Raw genomic sequence first — 21,216 nt, forward strand, 5'->3', positions numbered from 1 at the left:
CTGGAGTGGGTTGCCATTTCCTTCTCCAATGCATGAAAGTGAAAAGTGAAAGTGAAGTTGCTCAGTCATGTCTGACTCAGCGACCTCGCAACCTCATGGACTGCAGCCTACCAGGCTCCTCCATACATGGGATTTTCCAGGCAAGAGCACTGGAGTGGGGTGCCATTGCCTTCTCCCTATATTAGTGGGTACATAACAAATAATGATGTAATTTGTGACATTAGCAACAAAGGTGGGTATAGAGGAGCTGTAAAGAAGTAGAATCTTGTATGTGAGAAAAGTTTAATAGTTCTCAGTTTAAATGGATTATCCTAACCTTTTAGGATGTTAAATGTAATCACTATTTTTATAACCTTAGACTGTTAAACGTAATCACAGTGTGTTTTATACAACACAAAGAAAATACACGAAGAATATACACAAAAGAAAATGAGAAGGGAATCAAAACATGTCACTGCTGAAAACAAAACCTGTGTAAACACAGAGGAAGGCAAGATGGAAGGGAGGGACAAATAAAATGGCAATTCCCTATCAATAATTAAATGTAAGTAGATTAAATTCCCCCAATTAAAAGACACAGACTGGCAGAATGGATTTAAAAAGAGAATCCAACTTGATGCTGCCTATGCGAGACTCACTTCAGAGCTAAGGAAATGCACAGGTTTAAAGTGAAAGGATGGAAAATGTCATTCCATGCACACAGTAGCCACAAGAGAACAGGAGTAGTGATGTAATATCAAATGCAACAGACTTTAAATTTTTAAAGAAAAAAACTAATGCAACAGATAAAGAAGGACTTTATGGATGAAAGGGTCAACTCACTGAGAATAGAATGATTACAAACATGCAAAAATCACAGACTCTAAATATATAAAGCAGACATTGACAGGATATATCAAGAATTTCTGCAATTCAATAACAAAAGACAAAAAAACAGCCCAATTTAAAGACGGACAAACAACCAAAATGGGCATTTCTCCAAAGAAGGTATATTAATGGTCAATAAACTCATGGAAAGATGCTCAACATCATTAATCATTCAGTCAGTTCAGTTCAGTCACTCAGTCATGTCTGACTCTTTGCGACCCCATGGACTGCAGCACGCCAGGCCTCCCTGTCCATCACCAACTCCTGGCCTTTACTCAAACTCATGTCCATTGAGTCAGTGATGCCATCCAACCAACTCTTTCAGAAAAGCAGAATAACAGGTACTGGTGAAGATTTGGAAAAGAAATTGGGATCCTTGTGCAGTCATTCATGGGAATGTAAAACGGTGCAGCTGCTATGTAAAACAATATGGCAGTCCTTTCAAAACAAATTAAACACAGATTACATGTGATCCACAGTTCCACTCTGGGTATATACCCAAAAGAATTTAAAGCAACATCCTAAAGAAATATTTATACACACCTATGCTTAGCAGAATTATTCACAATAGCCAATAGGTGGCAGCAACCCAAGTGTTCATTGATAAATGAATGGATAAACAAAACCATACACATACCATGGAATATTATTCAGCCCTTTAAAAAGGAAATTCCAGTGCACTGTACATGGATGAACATTGAGGATCTTATGTTAAGTGAAATAAGCCAGTCAAAAAAGACAAATATAATTCCAGCACATGGTACTTTCTCCAGGATAGATCACATACTAGGACACAAAACAAGCCTTGGTAATTTTAAGAAAATTGAAATCATATTAAACATCTTTTCTGACCACAGCACTATGAAACTAGAAATCAACTACAAGGGAAAAAAATGAAAGAAAAAAAAAAAAAAAACACACTAACATGTGAAGGCTAAACAATATACAACCAAACAATCAATGTGTCACTGCAGAGATCTAAGAACACATTTAAACATACCTGGAGACAAACAGAAATGAAAACATAGCAATCCAAACTCTACGGGATGCAGCAAAAGCAGTCCTAAGAGGGAAATTCATAATGATACAAGCTTACTTCAGGAAACAAGAAAAATATCAAATACACATCCTAACCTTACACCTAAAGCAACTAGAAAAAAAAAAAGAGCAAACAAAACCCAAAGTTAATAAAAGGAAAGAAATCATAATGAGCAGAGATACAGAGTAAAAAAAAAAAAAATAGAAAAGCTCAATGACATTAAGAATTGGTTCTTTGAAAAGAAACAAAATTGATAAATCTCTAGCCAGGCTCATCAAGAAAAAGAGAGGGCCCAAATCAATAAAATCAGAAGTGAAAAAGAAGTTACGACCAATATCATAGAGCTACAAAAGGTCATAAGAGACTACTATAAACAATTATAGGCCAATAAAATGGACAACATAGAAATGTACTCTCTCTCAAAGCTGAATGAGGAAGAAATAGAAAATATGAACAGATCAATTACCAGTAATGAAAATAAATCAGTAATTTAAAAACTCCCAATAAAAGTCCAGGACCAGATGGCTTCATAGGTGAATTCTACCAAACATTTAGAGAAAAGTTAACACCTATTCTTCTCAAAGGATGCTTCACTTATTTAACTTAATCCATCCATGTTGTTACAAATGACAACATATTCTTTTTTTATAGCTGAGAACTAAAGAACCTCCTGATGAAAGTGAAAGAGGAGGGTGAAAGAGTTGGCTTGAAACTCAACATTCAGAAAACTAAAATCATGGCATCTGGTCCCATCACTTCGTGGCAAATAGATGGGGAAACAATAGAACCAGTGAGAGACTTTATTTTGGGGGGCCCCAAAATCGCTGCAGATGGTGACTGCAGCCATGAAATTAAAAGACGCTTGCTCCTTGGAAGAAAAGTTATGACCAACCTAGACAGCATATTAAAAAGCAGAGACATTACTTTGCCAACAAAGGTCTGTCTAGTCAAAGCTGTGGTTTTTCCAGTAGTCATGTATGGATATAAGAGTTGGACCATAAAGAAAGCTGAGTGCAGAAGAACTGATGCTTTCGAACTCCAGTGTTACAGAAGACTGGAAAGTCCCTTGGACTGCAAGGAGATCAAATCAGTCCATCCTAAAGGAAATCAGTCCTGAATATTCATTGGAAGGACTGATGCTGAAGCTGAAACTCCAGTACTTTGGCCACCTGATGCAAATAACTGACTCACTGGAAAAGATCCTGATGCTGGGAAAGATTGAAGGCAGGAGGAGAAGGGGACAACAAGGATGAGATGGTTGGATGGCATCACCAACTCAATGGACATGAGTTTAAGCAAGCTCCAGGAGTTGATGATGGACAGGAAGGCCTGGCGTGCTGCAGTCCATGGGGTCACAGGGAGTTGGACACGACTGAACTGAACTGAACAAACCACTGGTCACATACACCGTGTCTGTGTCTCCTCAAATCTCCTAAAGTTTAACTATTTAAACAAAATTAACAACAAAATGGGCTTTACAACATATGTAAAAGTGAAACACGTGAAAACAATAACACAAAGGTCAGGAAGAGATACGGGAGCATATTACTGTAAAATATGTTATATGTTAAGTGGTACAGTACCACTTAGTGGTGGACACTAATAAATTAAAGATGGATATTGTGAATCCTATGAAAGTCACTCAGTCATGTCTTTGTCACCCCATGGACTGTAGCTCACCAGGCTCCTCTGTCCATGGAATTCTCCAGGCAAGAATGCTGAACTGGGTAGCCACTCCCTTCTCCAGGGGTTCTTTCCAACCCAGGGATTGAACCCAGGTCTCAGTTGCAGGCAGATTCCTTACCATCTGAGACGCCAGGGAAGCCCTATAGCAAACAACTAAACTTAAAAAAAAATAATTTCTAATAAGTCAAACAAAGGGATTAATTCAACTATAAAATCTAACAGAATCAAAAATGTATAAAAAGACAGAAAAGGGAAGGAAAAAACAGATGGGACAAGTAGAAAGCAAATAGTAAAATGATAAATTTAAACTTACTCATATCAAATTGTCTCATTAAATTTAAATGGTCTAAATAATTCAGTTAAAAGACAGATTTTCAGAATGCCTAAAAAAGCACAACCAAACTCTGTGCGGCTTATAAGAAACACTTTAAATATAAAGACACAGATAAAGATTAAAAAGAAGCATATAGGAAAGGTATCCCATGCTAATACTAATCAATTATTAGAATGGCTATATTTATATAAGACAAAATTTCAGAGATTTCAGAGCAAAGAATATTATCCGAGATAAAGAAGGTCATTTCAACCCACCTCCTAGAATAATGGAAACAAACACAAAAGTGAACAAGTGGGACCTAGTTAAAAGCTTTTGCACAGCAAAGGAAACTATAAATAAGGTGAAAAGACAACCCTCAGAAGGGGAGAAAATAGTAACAAATGAAACAACTGACCGATGATTAGTTTCCAAAATATTCAAGCAGCTCATACAACTCAATACCAGAAAAACAAACAACCCAATCAAAAAGTGGGGAAAAGACCTCAACAGACATTTCTCCAAAGACATACAGACAGCTAACAAACACATGAAAAGATGCTCAACACAGCTCAGTATTAGAGAAATGCAAATCAAAACCACAGTGAGATACCACTGGTCAGAACAGCCGTCATCAAAAAGTCCACAAACAATAAATGCTGAGTGTGGAGAAAAGGGAAGGTGTGGAGAGGGTGTGGAGAACGCTCTTGCACTGTTGGTGGGAATGTAAATTGATACAGCCACTACAGAAGACAGTATGAAGATTCCTTAAAAAACTAGGAATAAAACTACCATATGATCCAGCAGTCCCACCCCTAGGCATATACCCTGAAGAACCAAAATTGAAAAAGATACGTGTACCCCAATGTTCACTGCAGCACTATTTACAATAGCTAGAACATGGAAGCAACCTAGATGTCCATCAACCGATGAATGGATAAAGAACCGATAGTACATACACACGATGGAATATTACTCACCCCTAAAAAGGAACGCATTTGAGTCAGTTCTAGTAAGGTGGATGAACTAGAGCCTATTATACAGAGTGAAATAAGTCAGAAAGAGAAAGATATATAATGTACATTAACGCATATATGTGGAATCTAGAAAGATGGTACTGATGAATTTATTTGCAAGGCAGCAATGGAGAAACAGACATAAAGAACAGATGTATGGGCACAGCAAGAGGGGGGAGAGGGTGACATGTATGCAGAGAATAACACAGAATTACCTTATCATATGTAAATAGACAGCCAATGGGAATTTGCTCTGTGTCTCAGGGAACTCAAACAGGGGCTCGGTATCAACCAAGAAGGGTGGGATGGGGAGGGAGCTAGGAGGGACGTTCAGGAGGGAGGGGACATGTGTACACCTATGGCTGATTCATGTTGATGTTTGACAGAAAACAACAAAATTCTGTAAAGCAATTATCCTTCAATTAAAAAATAAACTTAAAAAAGGAGGTCATTTCATAATGACAAATTCATGAAGAAGTCGGAAGAATCCTAAATGTTTATGCACCTAACAACAAACTACAGGAAACAAAAAAATTACAGAACTTCACAGAGGGATAGAAAAATCCATAATTACAGGAAAAGATGTCAATAACCTCTCTCAGTAATTGACAGAACAAGTCAAGAAGAAATCAATAGGATTTTATTTTAAAAAAGATTTAAACAATACTATTAGTCAGTGTGACATTATTGATGTTTATACTGTACAATGCTTCACCCAGCAACAGAATACACATTCTTTTCAAAGGCACATGATCCCCAACCACAGGGAAATTAAACTAGGAATTAATAAAAGGAAGATCTTTTAAAAATCCCCAAATATTTAGAAATGAACATACTTCTGTGTAACAGTAAGCCAAGGGAGAAAAGTATTTTGAACTGAATGAAAATTTAAAAAACACAATATATCAAAAGGTATGATATGCTGCTAAAGCAGTACACGAAGGGTACTTTTGTGGTGCTTTAAGGGAACTTTTGAATGCCTTTATTAGGGGAAAAAACAAAAACAAAAAAAAGTTCCCAAATCAGTGGCCTCAGCGTCCACTCTAAAAAAAAAAAAAAAAAAAACTAGAAAAAGAAAAGCAAAGTAAACCTAAAATGGAAAAAAAGGAAATATAAAGGCCAGAGCAGAAATCAATGAAGTAAACAGAAAATACAGCAATACAGAAAAAACTCAGAATTGGAAACTGATCCCTGGAGATCAGCAAATTTGACAAACCTTCCATAAGTCAGACAAATCAGAAAAATTAAGCAAGAGGGCACAAATTGCCAATATCAAGAATGAGAGAGGTGATGTCACTACAGATTCTACAAATGTGAAATGGATAATATGGAAATATTATGAAAAATGTTATCAATGAAGTCAACAACTTAGATGAAACAATTCCTTGAAAGAGTCACACTTCATTCACTTAAGAAATAGATAACCTGATTAGCTCCATATCATTTAAAGAAGTTGAACTAATAGTGAAAAACTTTTTCATAAGGGAAAACCCAAGCCCAGATAGCTCTCCTATTGAATTCTACCAATCATTTAAGGAAGAAATATTACCAGTTGTCTGCAAACTAGAAAACTGAAAAGGCGGCAACTTATTATCCCCTCAACGTATTCTATATGATGATGCCAGTATTACCCTGACGCTGAAACCAAAGACATTACCAGAAACATAAATAAAATTGACCGATATCTTTCATGAATATACAAAATATCTAAACAAATTTTACAAAATTGGACCCAACGATGTATAAAAAGGATAATATATCCTGACCAAGTAGAGTCTGTCCGGAATGTGGTGACAGTTGAATGTTTAAAAATCAGTGTAATTTACCATACTGGGCTTCCCTGGTGGCTCAGACAGTAAAGAATCTGCCTGCAATGTGGGAGACCCAAGCTCAGTCCCTGGCTGGGAAGATCCCCTGGAGAAGGGAATGGCTACCCACTCCAAAATTCTTGCTTGGAGAATTCCATGGACAGAGGAGCCTGGAGGTCTACAGTCCATGTGGTGTCTATATGGGGTCTCAAATAAAACTAAAAAAAAGTTTAAGATGAAATTGATCATATCAATAGACACAAAAAGCAACTGAAAAAGCTGGCTTTCATTCCTGATTTAAAAAAAAAAAAATCCCTCACTGATTAGGAGTAGAAGGGAATTTCCTCAACCTCATAAAGGGCATCTGTGACAAACCCACTGGGAACACCATGCCTAATACTGAAAGACTGCTTTGTCCTGAATATCAGAAATAAACTAAGAATGTCCTCTGAGAGTGTCCTCACCACTTCTACTCAATATTATACTAGAAGTTCTAACCAATAAAGAAAAACAAATAAAGGCATTCAGATTGGAAAGGAAGAAGTAAAACTGTTACTATTCACAGACTACATGATGGCCAATAGAAATCTGAAAGAATCTACCAAAAGACTACAAATAAGTGAGTTTAACAAGGTGGCAGAATACTAGGCCAGTATAAAGAATTCAAGCACACTTCTATTTACCAGTAATAAATAATCAGAAATTGAAATTTTTAAATAGTATCATTTCTAAAACTCTCCAAAATATTATATGAAAAATAAATCAGACAAAAGATGTTAAAGATGTGTACACTGGGAACAACAAGAACACTGCTGAGAAAATTAAAGAGTTTGGTCACTCAGTCATGTCTGACTCTGCGACCCCATGGACTGCAGCACACCAGGCCTCCCTGTCCACCTCGTGGAGCTTGCTCAAACTCATGTCCATCGAGTCAGTGATGCCATCCAACCATCTCATCCTTGTTGTCCCCTTCCGCTCCTGCCTTCAGTCTTTCCCAGCATCAGGATCTTTCCCAATGAGTCAGTTCTTTGCATCAGGTGGCCAAAGTACTGGAGCTTCAGTATCAGTCCTTTCAAAGAATATTCAGGACTGATTTCCTTTAGGATTGACTGGTTTGATCTCTTTGCAGTCCAAGGGACTCTCAAGAGTCTTCTCTAACACCACAGTTCAAAAGCATGAATTCTTCAACAATCAGCTTTCTTTATGGTCCAACTCTCACATCCATACATGACTACTGGAAAAACCATAGCTTTGACTAGATGGACCTTTTTCAGCAAAGTAATGTCTCTGCTGTCTGTCTAGGTTTGTCATAGCTTTTCTTCCAAGGAGCAGAATTTTCCAAGGAGAAAATTAAAGAAGACTTAAATAAATCAGAAAATAGATCATGTTCAAGGATTGGAGGATTCAATAGTGTCAATATGCTAAATTCTCTCCAAATTGACCTACAGGTTTAATGCAATCCCAAGAGGCTTATTGTATAAATTGTTACCAAATTCTAAAATTCACATTGAAATGTAAAGGAACTAGAATAGCCAAAAGGAAGGACAGAGGTGGAATACTAACACTACCTGATTTTAAGATTTATTATAAAAATATGTTAAGATAGTGTGGAACTGGTGTAAAAATAGATTAGTGGAACAAAATAGAGCACAGAGACATGTGAACAACTTATTTTCAACAAAGGTGCAATGCCAATTCAATGGAGAAAGAATGATTCTTTCAACAGAAGACATTGGAACAATTTGATATTTATATACAAAAAAGTGAACTTCCATTCATAGCCCACATCATATACAAATTAACTCTAAGTTGGTCATAGAACTAAATGTAAAATCTCAAATTACAAAACATCTATAGGAAAACATACAACCACCACAAAAAAAATTGTTAGTTTGAGTTAGACCAAGTTTCCTAGATACAAGAAGAAAAGAGTGATCCACAGGACAAATAAATTGGATTTTATCAAAATTTAAAACTCCTGCCCTTAAAAGAACACTGTTAAGAGAAGGAAAAGAGCCACAAACTGGGAGAAAATATTTGCAAATCATACCTGATAAAGGATTTGTACCCAGAATATATCAAGAATGTTCAAAATTCAATAATAAAGGGTTAAGACTCTGCACTTCCACTGCAGGGGCCACAAGTTCAATCCCTGGTCAGGGAACTAAGATCCCACAAGCCATGTGGCACAGCCAGAAGACAACCCAAGAAAAGATGCATAAGGCATATGAACAGACAATTCTCCAAAGAAGACAGAGGAACAGTAAATAAACACATGAAAAAATGTTCAGTTTCATTCATCATTAGAGAGACATGCAAATTAAAATAGTGAGATACCACTGCACACCTTTCAGAACAGCTAAATTAAAAAGAACTGACCACACCAGGTGTTGGTGAGGACGCGGAGGAGCTGGACCGTCCAACACAGCCGATGGGGATGCAAAATGGCACAACCACTCTGGAAAACAGTTTCCTAAAAATATAAACATGTGATACAGACATTCCACTCTTATATGTTCACCCAAGAGAAATGAAAGCTTTTTAACATCCTTTCAAAGGTTTGTACACAAAAGTTCATAGCAGCCTTATTTGTAATGGCCCCAAACTGCAAACAACTCAAATGTCCATACCACCCATCAGTAAGAAGGAACAAATTCTTGGCTCTCAATAATGCACAACATGGATGGCTCTTGAAATAATTAAACTGAAGGAAGGAATCCAGGAAAGGAACACATAACACAACAAGGTCCTGCTGAATAGCACAGACAACTATATTTAATATCCTATGATAAACCATATGGAAAAGAATATTTACAAAAAGAATATATATATGTAAAACTGAATCACTCTGACGTACAACAGTAATTAATACAACATCGTAAATCAATTTCTTTTTTAAAAAAGAAGGAAAAGAATCCATACTGTTTAGAGTCCGTTTATATAAAATTCTAGGATATTTAAACCAACAGACAGTGACAGAAAGCATAATGTTGTTGGACGGTAGGGGAGACGGTTAACAAAAGGATGACAGGAAATAACCAAAACCCCAATTCAAAAGAAAAAAGCCACCCTAGATTTCTATGGGTGTTTTTACCTGAATGGAACTAGGGCTTTTATCTGAGATAAGCTGAGGTCTGGATATAGTGTTTAAACTTTCCCTAAACGTTTTGTGTTTTCTTTAGAGCTAGTACAGGATTAAACAGCATTCCCTAATATACGGCAACAACTGGCAAAACACACAGGGCTAAGCAGAGAGAAACCATTCACACTTGGCACCCAACGAACAGCTGCAGAGACAGAGCGCGTCACAAGAAAACACAGCGAGAGCTTTTTAAGAACCGTGGAAGAGGAGAGAGAAACAACCGTTTCTGATAAAATCTTACTCTTGTTTCCATAAAAGCAATTCTAATGTGTCCATAATGGAACGAGGGAAAAGGTCGTCTTTCGTGTTCAATGTTTTTCTCCCGGCTTTCTACGCCTGCACATACGGTTTTACAGCACTACAGCAGAAGCAGGAGGGGAAAATGCAAAAGGTACGTTCTGCTCTGTAAGTTCATCAGCACATCTGCTCTCATTTCCTTCCACCCATTTATCTTTTCAAGTTGCCAAGAACATCCCTGGGAATAATCCCCTCCCACACCAAAAGCTGGGGATAGGATAATTGGTATCTGATGATGGAAGATGACATTTTTAAATAGCCACTTTTAATTTCTTAAGCTACATTTCGTCTTTAACCATGTATAGACTGCTTCAATGCTTAGCTTTAAAAATGGGGGTGGGGGTGCGGGTAAGGTGGAAGATGCCCCAATAACAAGCATAAATTCACCAAAATTTAGCAATGGCTAAAAAAAATATGTTTTTGAAACCCGTTAGATCAAGTGTCACTTATGCAACAATGATCTTAAAATACAAGGCCTAGGAAAAGGGCACCATCTATCTATCAAAATGACTTCCTGATTAAGTAAACGTTTGAGTTTTTGAAATATCCTGTAATATGAATAAACCTAAAGGAGGACTTTCCCTGGTGGCCCGGTGGTTAAGACTCTATCCTCCCAATGCAGGGGGCCCAGGTTCAATCCCCAGTCAGGGAACTAGATACTACATGCTGCAATTAAGACCTGGCGCTGCTGAATAAAACAAAACAAACTTAAAGGAAAATAATGACTCTTTGCAGTACTAAGAAACACACACCATGTACCATTCATGTGAGATGCTGATACTACTTTACAGAAAGTGGCAACATACGTGAAGGAATCCACTGAGGACATTCACACAATGTTTCCTATAAGCTTACAATACTAGATGGAAGCCACAGGAACTTGTTAGATTTGTTATCACCACGCGCACACCCGCAGCGCGTCTCCACCACACTGGGCGGACCTCGGCCAGGACATCACACGAAGTGTATGGCTGATTGTTTCTGCCTCCTCCCAACCAAACTACACAAAGTTGAAAATGAGAGCCTCATGTAAGAGCAAATAGCACGCCCGTAGCCCAGTAGTACCAATGGCCAGCTCACTCACCAGCAAGCAGAAATGCGTAGAACTGTCTGCTTGAGGCTGCTACAGTACAGCAGAAAGTTAGCTTAGGAAAGCAATGACCCTGACATCTCTGCTCAAGAGGCTTCCACACGTGTGCTCAGGGAGCCACAGGCAAAGATGCAAGAGCAGCTTTGCTTGCAGTGAGGAAAAACCTGGAAATAACACAGATGGCCAGCAATAGGGGATTTATTATTACTGAGCTACAGTCCCCCAGCAGACTAGAAGGCAGCAATTAAAAGGAGGGACTTCCCTGGTGGTGCAGCGGTTAAGACTGTGCTCCCAATGCAGGGGGCCCCAGTTCGATCCCTGATCATGGAACTATATCCTACATACTGCAAGTAAGACCGAATAAATAAATTTAAAACTTTTTAAAACAAATGGGGGAGAAGTGAAGAGAAAGTCACTCAGTTGTGTCCAACTCTTTGTGACTCCATGGACTGTAGCCTGCCAGGCTCCTCTGTCCATGGAATTCTCCAGGCAAGAATACTGGAGTGGGTTGCCATTTCCTACTCCAGGGGATCTTCCCCACCAAGATCGAACCCAGGTCTCCGGCATTGCAGGCAGATTCTTTACCATCTGAGCCATGAGGGAAACATTGCATTTCCTACATATGAATGCATATCAATACAAAAAGACAAAGATGTGGAAAGATCCAAAATAAACTCCTGAGAGTGGTCCCCCTGGAAAAGAGGAGGAGGATAGAGCGCTGAGAGGGCGGGAGTCCTCTACCAAATGCAAAACAAATAATGAGAAATAGTGATTTTATTTTGTTACTGTAAACTGCTTTTCACATACATAAAACCATTGTCAACTCTGGATGCTCGTATTTATACCTCAGATAATCTAGTTGACCCCTCAGAGCGTATCTGGGGAAAAGTAAAAGGGAAAAGAGAAAGAACCCAACTTTATATTATTCATAGCTGCCAACGTGATCTTATCCTGACCCTGGAATGAACCAGTTGAAACATGATTTCCCAGGGTTAGAGGCTCTAAGATGGATTTGATGAGGTGATACCAGGGCATTCCACTCAGCTGTAATTTTTCTGCAGAATTCATCTTTATACCACTCTGTGACCGGTTGGCATTATTTGTGAAAGGGGGTGGAAACAACTCCTGACTCTCTTTCCAAGGAGAGCTTTACTTCTGAGTTTTTCAGATATTACACAAGTGATCCACTCTGCTTCAGTCCTCAGCTTGCTACGTTCTGCAGGGGCCTCCACGTGGCAGCGATCTGTGGTTGGATGGAGAGACGAAAGAAGGTCGACACAGGTACCACGAACATTCTAGCTGCTCTTCCACTGAAAAGCACAGGAAACTCACATGGCACAGGAAACAACTGAACAGGAGCAGCAAACAACTGAAATATTCAAGGATGAGGGGACCTAATAGTGTTAAGATATCAATTTCTCTCAAAGTCAATTACAGCTTCAATACAATCCCAATCAAAATCTCAGCAGGCAATTTTGTAGAAACTGATGAGCTGATTCTTAAAAGTATATAGAAAATCATACAGACATGAATGACTAGAATAGTCAGACAGTTTGGTAAAAAAACAAAGTTGGAGGATTTACAATACTTGATTTTAGGACTCATCATAAAATGCAAAGACTGTGGTAACTGGTATAAAGACAGACATGTAAATCAGTGGAACATAAACTCCAAGAACAGACTCCATGTTCACAGTCAAATGAATTTTAACAAGGGTACCACAACAATTCCATGGAGAGAGGATAATTGTTCCAACAAGTGGACATCAAGCCCACTTTCACACCATACACAAAAATTAACTCAAAAAATGTTTGCACTTTTGCTCTTCCCCGGAGGTCCAGTGGTTAACAATCTGCCTTTCTACGCAGGGATGCAGTTTCGATCCCTGGTCGAGGAACTAAGATCCCAGATGGCACAGGGCAACTGAGCCCACATACTGCAACTACAGAGCCCACGCGCAGGCTCACCACAACTAGAGAGAAGCCCCCGCGCTGAACAAAGACTGGACGCAGCCAAAAATAGATGTTTTTTAAAAATTAAAACTTCTGCATTTTGAGAGACTATTAAGAACATGCAAGCCATAGCGCAGGAGAAAATACTCAAAATACAGATATCTGAAAAACGACTCATATTCAGAACATACAACAAGCTGGTCATTCAAAAACAGGAAGGCAAACAAACTACAAAAATGGGCAAAGAATCTGAGTAGACGCTTCACAAAAGATGATGTAACAAATGGCCAATGAGCACATGAAAAGGTGCTTAATTTCTTTAGTCATCAGGGAAACGCAAAGTAAAATGAGATACCATATACTGACTAGAGTAACCAAAATGAAAAATACAGATGGACTTAGAGATTACCATACTGAGTGAAGACAGAAAGACAAATATTATATCGTTTATACACAGAATCAAAAAAAAATCATACAAATGAACTTGTATACAAAACAGAGTTAGACTCATAGTCATAGAAAACAAACTTTATGGTTACCAAAGAGGAAAAGTGGGGTAGGGATAAATGAGGAGTTTGGGACTAGCAGATATAAAGTGTGTGTGTGTGTGTGTGTGTGTGTACGTACGGGCATGTGTGTGTGTGTGTACGTACGGGCATGCACACTAAGTTGCTTCAGTCACGTCCCACTCTTTGCAACCCTATGGACTCTAGTTCACCAAGCACCTCTGTCCATGGGATTCTCCATACAAGAATACTGGAGTGGGTTGCCATGACCTCCTCCAGGGGATCTTCCCAACTCAGGAACTGAACCCACGTCTCTTATGTCTCCTGCATTGACAGGTGGGTTCTTTACCACTAGTGCCACCTGGGAAGCCTATATATATATATATGCATATTAATATATATAAAAGCAGATATAACCTATTATATATAAAAATAAACAAGGTCCTACTGTATAGTACAAATAACTACATTTAGTATATTGTAATAAGCTATAATAGAAAATAATCTGAAAAAGTATATATGTATGTGTATGTATAACTGAACCACTTTGCTATATACCTGAAATTAACAACATTGAAGTCAACTATATGCCAATCAAAAAAATAATAATAGTAAATAGAGAAGTTGAAAGATGTGATTCAACTGGAACTCACGTGTTTCTGGCAGGAATGAAAACAGCACCACATCCCCCAGCCCCCCACCCCTTATTCTGTGTGTCCTCCACCCATTCAGTTCACAGGTTCATATAATATAACCTGCGCAGCCCCACCAAGCCGTTGAGGTGCTCAGCCTGCTCTAAAATCCTGATTTTATCAGATAAAGCAATGAAAGGGGGCCGTGGCCTCCATCTCTGGGTCTGGGTTCTAAACTGTCCATCCCTGGGACTTCCCTGGTGGTCCAGTGGCTAAGACCCTGCACTCCCAGAGCAGGGGGCTGGGGTTTGATCCCTGGCCAGGGAACTAGATCCCACGTGCCACAACTAGGGGTCCTAAGAGTTCGCATGCCAAAACTGACCATCCCGCGTGCTACAACTGAGGCCCAGTGCAGCCAAAGAAGTAAATAAATATCTATACAAAATAAACGATCCATCACTGACAGTGAATCACGGGGATGCTATGAGTAGCTAAGTGAGCCTTCTTCAGGTGAAGTCTTGATTTAGGTTATCAGAGAAAACCCTGCTGTCATCACCTCAGCTGACCTAAATATCCAAGCCTGATCGGTTGGGTTTTTTTTAACCCTCTTTTGCAAGAAAATGAATTTCTCCAAGAATACTTTAGCGCGGTGGTTCTCAAAGTGAAGGCCCAGAGACCAGCAGCACCAGCACGGCCTGGGAGTTGTGAGAAAGACAGAACCTCAGCCCCACCACACTGTCTGTCTGCATTTTCCCGAGATGTGCAGGTCCAAGGGCTGAGCATGCCAAGGCACAACCAAGGCTCCATGGAGCTAATGAAGGTGCGAGCCCCTTACACACTGAAGCACTGCTGAAGCAGATGGAGCCCTTGCTCTGGGAGGTGGCGGGTGGGGGGGGATGGGGATGGGCAGCAAGCGGGGTGAGGGCGGCCAGGACAACAGCCTGGCTGCAGGAGTCCTGCCCGGAAGGGGACAGCATTTTCGAGACACCTTCATTTTTTTTAAGCAACCTCAACTGTGGTGAATCAATTTTAGACGCCACTGCCTCTGAGTCCGACCTGGGTGAATCATGAACCATAGGAAGAGGAGGGAGGGAGTAAAAAGGCTTGGCGGTTTCAAGGACCCTTAGCAGGCCTTTCTTAAAACCTAATAAAAACTGTGACATCCCTTTGCCAGAAACACACACATTTTACATACACTTCTGACCAAGACTTCTTGGTCTTGAGTGCAATGGGTACCAGATTAAGAATCCCTGCTCTGGGGAGAGGCACAGAGAATTAGAAGGGCAGGAAAATAAAAGATTTTAGAACTACTTTTTTTCTAAAGTGGAAAAAGGTAACAAAATTTCAGCACATAAATCAATTATTCAGATCTAGGCTAACTCAGTTACATAGATGAAACCCAAAAGATCAAACGTATTCCATCACGTCACCTGGCTTCATCACCAGATCAATTTCAACACTTTCTCACTTAAAACGGCACTTTCCCAGACTCCTCAAAGCACCATCTGTTTCAGCCAGCCCTAGTTCTCCCCCTAGCATCTGGGGAGGCCTAAGATGGGGTCACAGTCATTTGTGTGACATCAGGCCCCCTGCCCCAGGGACCCTGTAAGGGCACAAGAAACATTTACTGGATTTAAGTTCCATCCATAAGGGTGAACAGTGGACGACTCCTTATCACCTAAGAAGGTGAAAGTTTCTCCTTGATCAGGGAAGGGCTTATTGGAAGTTCAGCACCAGGACTGTCTTGACACCGTGGTTGGAAGACGCTGTCCAAGGAAGTTCTCCAGTACCACAGAGAAATCACACTGAAAGGAACCCACATGCTAATTTCCCCAACAATACTTTTGAAGACCCAGCTGTGCAGGGGCCAGGACAGATGGCTCCTTCAGCCAGGTGTCCGAGATCTGTGGCTTCTCAGTGCTCCTTACACCTGTGAGATAAAGAGGCTCAGACCTGTGTTCTCTATTTTAGGGCTCAGGGATGGTCAGAGGGCCAGCCTCCCTCAGGACACCCCAGACCCTGAGTACCATGGGCATCCCACCGGCCCATCAAGATATACAGATGCATCTCTATTGTTTAACACCCTCCCTCCCCTCGGAGGACAAAGCTGAAAAAAGCACCTGTTAGAATCTAATTTCCATTCCACCAGCCAGTTAGTTCTGGGCTCAGCCCGCACAGGATGTTCTCTCATTTGCTAATTTCTTTACCCTTTTTATAAGCCCCGTCCTTTCTGCATAATAATTTCAACTACTCAATCAACACCAAAAAGATGGATGGCGACAGTGGAACCAATTTTATCCTCAACTATTTGAAAGCAATGCTCAGAAATACATGTTTTAATTATGAATATGTTCAATTTTTTTTATTTAAATTAAGGAGCTACAGTGTGGTGTGCACCCAGACCTCAAGCCCTCCTGGCGCAGAGTCTCAGAGTTCCTATCCCTGTGTCCGAGGGTAAATGTCAGAGCCTTTTCCAGTCGCCTGACCAAACCCTGTTGTTTAAAACAACTTGGTGAACACAATTTTAGGATTTCTATTTGCCTAAACACCTGCACTGTCCACTGCTGTGTACATTCTTAATTTACATCTCCTTACACCCTACAAACATCACTGGTACCAGGCCGACAAAGGCTCGAATAGTAGAATGTTCTGTGCAGGGGCGAGGGGGGGCGCGGCGGCGGGAAATAAGGTGCAAACAACCCAAAGCCTTACTCCCAGAAACTGATTAAATCAACTATGATACAGTCACTGGGTGGAAAGCCGAGCAGTAATTAAAGAGAATATGGCATCCCATCCATGCATAGTGATATTATAGTATATAATGCAGTATATATAATTTAAAACGCAATATTGTAATAGTACACATCACATTAATGTATGAGAAATTTAATTCATTTTAAAAATAATATATGCTATTATCTATCGCGATTATATTATGCACTGCAAGCCATTGTCTTAGTTAACACATTAACTCATAGAAAATCAAAGAGCAGAGAACTGTCAAGTCAGTCCACTTGAATAAAAACAAAAGGGCACGTTGGAGTCTATAAACGTGAATATGCGTATCAACTGTCCAGAGCATTGGGGCTCAGCCTTTCCCACGCATCAGCATCACCTGGAGAACCTGTTACCGCCCAGATTACTGGGCTCCAGCAACTGGTCTAATTCGGCAGGTCTGGGGCGAGCGGGGGTGAAGCTGCAGTTCTAACCGGCTCCCAGGTGCTGCTGCTGGTACTGGGGCCAGGCACATCCCCGGGGCTCAGAGGAGGAGGAGTTTGGGAGTTTTACTTCAGAAAACTTACACGTACACATTCATTCAACAGCTCTTGTTGAGCGTCAGCTCCGTGCAGGGCAGCGGTGGACCGCCCCGAAGGGTCAGCAACCTCTCCTCCGCTTCCTGGGTGTCTCACCCGAGAGGGGAAACTGAGGCCCCGAGACCGGTCATCCAAGGTCGCCAAGTCTCTCTGGCGGAGCTGGGATTCGAACCCCAGACTATGAAACGCCGGCGAGCGTCCCGCCCGCTCCCGAGCTCCAAACGAGTCTCCCCAGGTCTGGAGAGCCAGCGAAAACCCGGCAGACTCCGCCCGGGCCCGGCTCGGACAGGCAGGAGCGGCCGGACAGCCCCGCCGGAGGGGCCGGCGCGCGCACGCTGGAGCCCCGCCCCGCCGGCAGCGGCGAGGGGGCGGAGCCGGGCGGGCGCGCGCACTGGGCCCGCGCTCGTGCTCGCGGCGCGAGCGCAAGGGAGCGGCGCCAGGATAGAGGCTCGCCGAGCCGCCATTCTAACGCAGGCGCGGTGGCCAAGTGGTAAGGCGTCGGTCTCGTAAACCGAAGATCACGGGTTCGAACCCCGTCCGTGCCTGTGGTGTTAAATCTTCCCTTTCTAGGGGGAGACTTTTTAGAGGTGTGACATCACAACGATGATCGATTTTCTACCCGTCTTGGACCCTGTATTTAGGACCAGGATCCCAAGCGGGCCAAGTGTTTTCACTCAGTTTAAATTCAGGCTCCCTCTCCCGCGCAGAAGGTCCAAGTCCGGGTGGTCTGACCTCTGAGTTCGGGATGGTGGGGGGCGCCTGGCGGACTGGGGTCGCGGGCTCCAGGGATCACATTGAAACCGTGGTCCGAGCGCTGACTTTAGCGCAGAAAAACCTACGGCTGATGGCACTTGGCTCAAGAGCCACTAAGCATTTTTCTGAACATTAAAGTCCAATTGAATCCACTCTCCTGAGAGAACTGCCGTTGCCTGTTCCTGAGCCCACACCCAGAGTCAGCTGGTGTCTGGCTTGCTATTTTTAAAAGGAAATCCATTGTAGGCACTGCATTAGAGGGAGGAAATCCTGCCCAGACTTGGAGCTGGTCCGACAGGAAAATCTGCACCTTTCTTTCTCTCTCTGAGCCTCCTTTTGCCCCCCCAGTAAAATGGGTCTCTGGTCAGCACTGGCCGAGAGACTGGCTGTAGTTGCGGCCTCAGTCAACGCAGCTACCGTCGTTGGGCACCTGTTTTCTTTGCATCACCACGGGGCTGCCCGCCTGCATTTAAAGAGGTTATGCAAAAAGATTATGCAATTACCCCTACCCTCCAGGAGCTGGCATATTGTATAATCTGAAAACCAGCTTGACCTAAATTGGGGAAACCTGTTTTCAGCGCGAGATGTCTAACGGAAGAAAGCATTCATGGAGCTCCTGGTGTGGGCCGGGTGGAGCCGGACTCTGGGGGCTCTCTCAGTGCGAGAAGGTGGGAGAGATGGATGCGAAGAGGGTCGGAGAGCCTGGCAGGAGCGGCTGGGGCTGAGTCGTCCTCTGCCGCAGAGCTCTCCCACTTAGCAGTATTCATCAGCATCACCTGGAGGGAAAGTTAAAATGCGGAGCCCTGGGCGCCACCCCAGAGCGTCCGCATTGTGTTAGTCTGCGCTGGGGCTTGACATTTGCATTTCTAAGGAGCCCCCAGGTGATCCTGATTCTGCTAGTTCCCCGGACCACCCATCCAGAACCATTTCCCCGAAAATAAGGGTATTTTATAGCCACTTTCTAAACCTAGGAGCACGTGCGTATGCGTGAACACAAACATGTGAGTTACTACATATAAAACAGTGAACACCAGGGCTTCTCACACTTCAACCTGGGGATGATGTGAAAATGCAAGTCTGACTCTGGGGCTCTGGGGTGGAGCCTGAAGCTCCGCGTGCCTAACTTGTGTTTTGGCGACGCCAACGCCCGCTGGTCACCGCCCCCCTCACTGAATACAGGGGGAAAGAAGGATCCTGACCAAAGTACTGAAACTGATCAGGACACTAGGGAGCCTGGGGAAGGGAGACCTTCCCCCACACCTCTGCTTTAGCTCCTCCCTGAAGTACCTAGATTATAGTAGCTAATGCACTTTTCCTGAGTTATTTTACAGATGTGAAAAACCTCCACCAAATGGAAGATGTCAACTACAGTACTTGATGACCGAGCACATAGCCCCCAAGCCTCCTAGAGCTTAAGGATTGATAATGTCAACCCCTGTGACACTGCCCTGTAACCTCACCATCAACCAGAGCGTTTGTGTGCAAGCTGATCACATACGCTGGGACACCCCAACCCCCAACCTGGCCTTTATAAATTCTCTGCTGGTGGGACTAAAGAATCCATCTGCCAATGCAAGGAACATGGGTCGATCCCTGGTCCAGGAAGATCCCACATGCTGCTGACCAAGCCCGTGGGCCTGTCTTCCAGAGCCTGGGAGTCACAACTGCTGAGCCCACCATGACACAGCTACTGAAACTCTCACCTCCTAGAGCCTGTGCTCTGTAACAAGAGAAACCACTGCAGTGAGAAGCCCGTGCCCTGCAACAAGAGAAAAAGCCCATGCGGCAACCAAGACCAGCACAGCCAAAATTAAGTAAATAAAAGTTTTTTTATAAATGCTTTGCTGAAACCCTTCAGGGAGCCTGACGGACTCAAGGGCAGAAGCCACGCGTCTCCTTGCATAGCCCTTGCAATAAACCTTCTTCTGCTCTAAACGCTGATGTTTCACTTTGTTTGACCTCCCTCTTCATCAGGCACATGAACTTGGGGTCACTAACAGTTGTTACCTTTCTGGAAGGAAGTAGGATGGGGGAGCTGTCCAGAGGATTCCTTCACTTCTCACCCTGTGAACTTTCACACTGCTTGGATTTTCTACCAGATGATCACCTCCTAGAATCACCTCCAAAGTCCACAAAGGCAAAGATAACCTATTAGGCTGCAGGCAAATTACACAATCCAGAATTGTCACATAAATGCTCGAGTGTTCTCTGCTCTCCACTGGGGTGTTTCATCATTTCTTTTTTAAGTGACACAAAAGTACATTATGTTCCTCCCTATTAAAAATATCCCCAAATAGTCCTCTCCATTAAAAGACCACACTGCCCCCAACAGGCAGGCCAGTATCTGTGGCACTGCTTAGAGGTCCACACAGATTTTCCTGTCCTTCCCTCCAGAACAATGAAGCAACACTCCTCTGTGACACCATCCCAGGAAAGAGCTCACTCTCATCCACCACCACCACACCCCAGACCACCCCACCCTGCAGAGGGTGCTCCTCTCTCTGCCCCAGGTGAAGAAGGACTTTAGAAAGTTTACCCAATGGACTGTAGGCTTCCACTTATGCACAAACACACACACAATGCATAAAATATCTATTGAGAGTCCCTCGGACAGCAAGGAGATCAAACCAGTTAATCTTAAAAGGAATCAACCCTGAATATTCATTGGAAGGACTGATGCTGAAGCTCCAATACTTTGGCCACCTGATGTGAAGAGCTGACTCATTGGAAAAGACTCTGATGTTGGGAAAGATTGAAGGCAGAAGGAGTAGGGAGCAGCAGACCTTATGTCTGAATAAGCA

The 21,216-nt window shown here is 42.2% G+C and overlaps 1 long non-coding RNA gene and 1 other non-coding gene across 2 annotated transcripts in view; one reads left to right on the forward strand and one right to left on the reverse strand.

Annotated features, from left to right (window-relative positions):
• Positions 1-20,850, reverse strand: part of LOC104975849 (uncharacterized) — a 93,507-nt gene extending 72,657 nt beyond the window's left edge. The window contains exon 1 of the long non-coding RNA XR_009492837.1: positions 17,657-20,850. This is a non-coding gene — a long non-coding RNA (uncharacterized lncRNA). The remainder of the gene's footprint in view (positions 1-17,656) is intronic.
• Positions 18,136-18,207, forward strand: TRNAT-CGU (transfer RNA threonine (anticodon CGU)). Its single transcript has one exon. It is a non-coding gene; the product is annotated as a tRNA-Thr (tRNA).
• Positions 20,851-21,216: the final 366 nt, after the last annotated feature.

The sequence above is a fragment of the Bos taurus genome, chromosome 25, assembly GCF_002263795.3.
Source record: "Bos taurus isolate L1 Dominette 01449 registration number 42190680 breed Hereford chromosome 25, ARS-UCD2.0, whole genome shotgun sequence".
NCBI lineage: Eukaryota > Metazoa > Chordata > Mammalia > Artiodactyla > Bovidae > Bos > Bos taurus.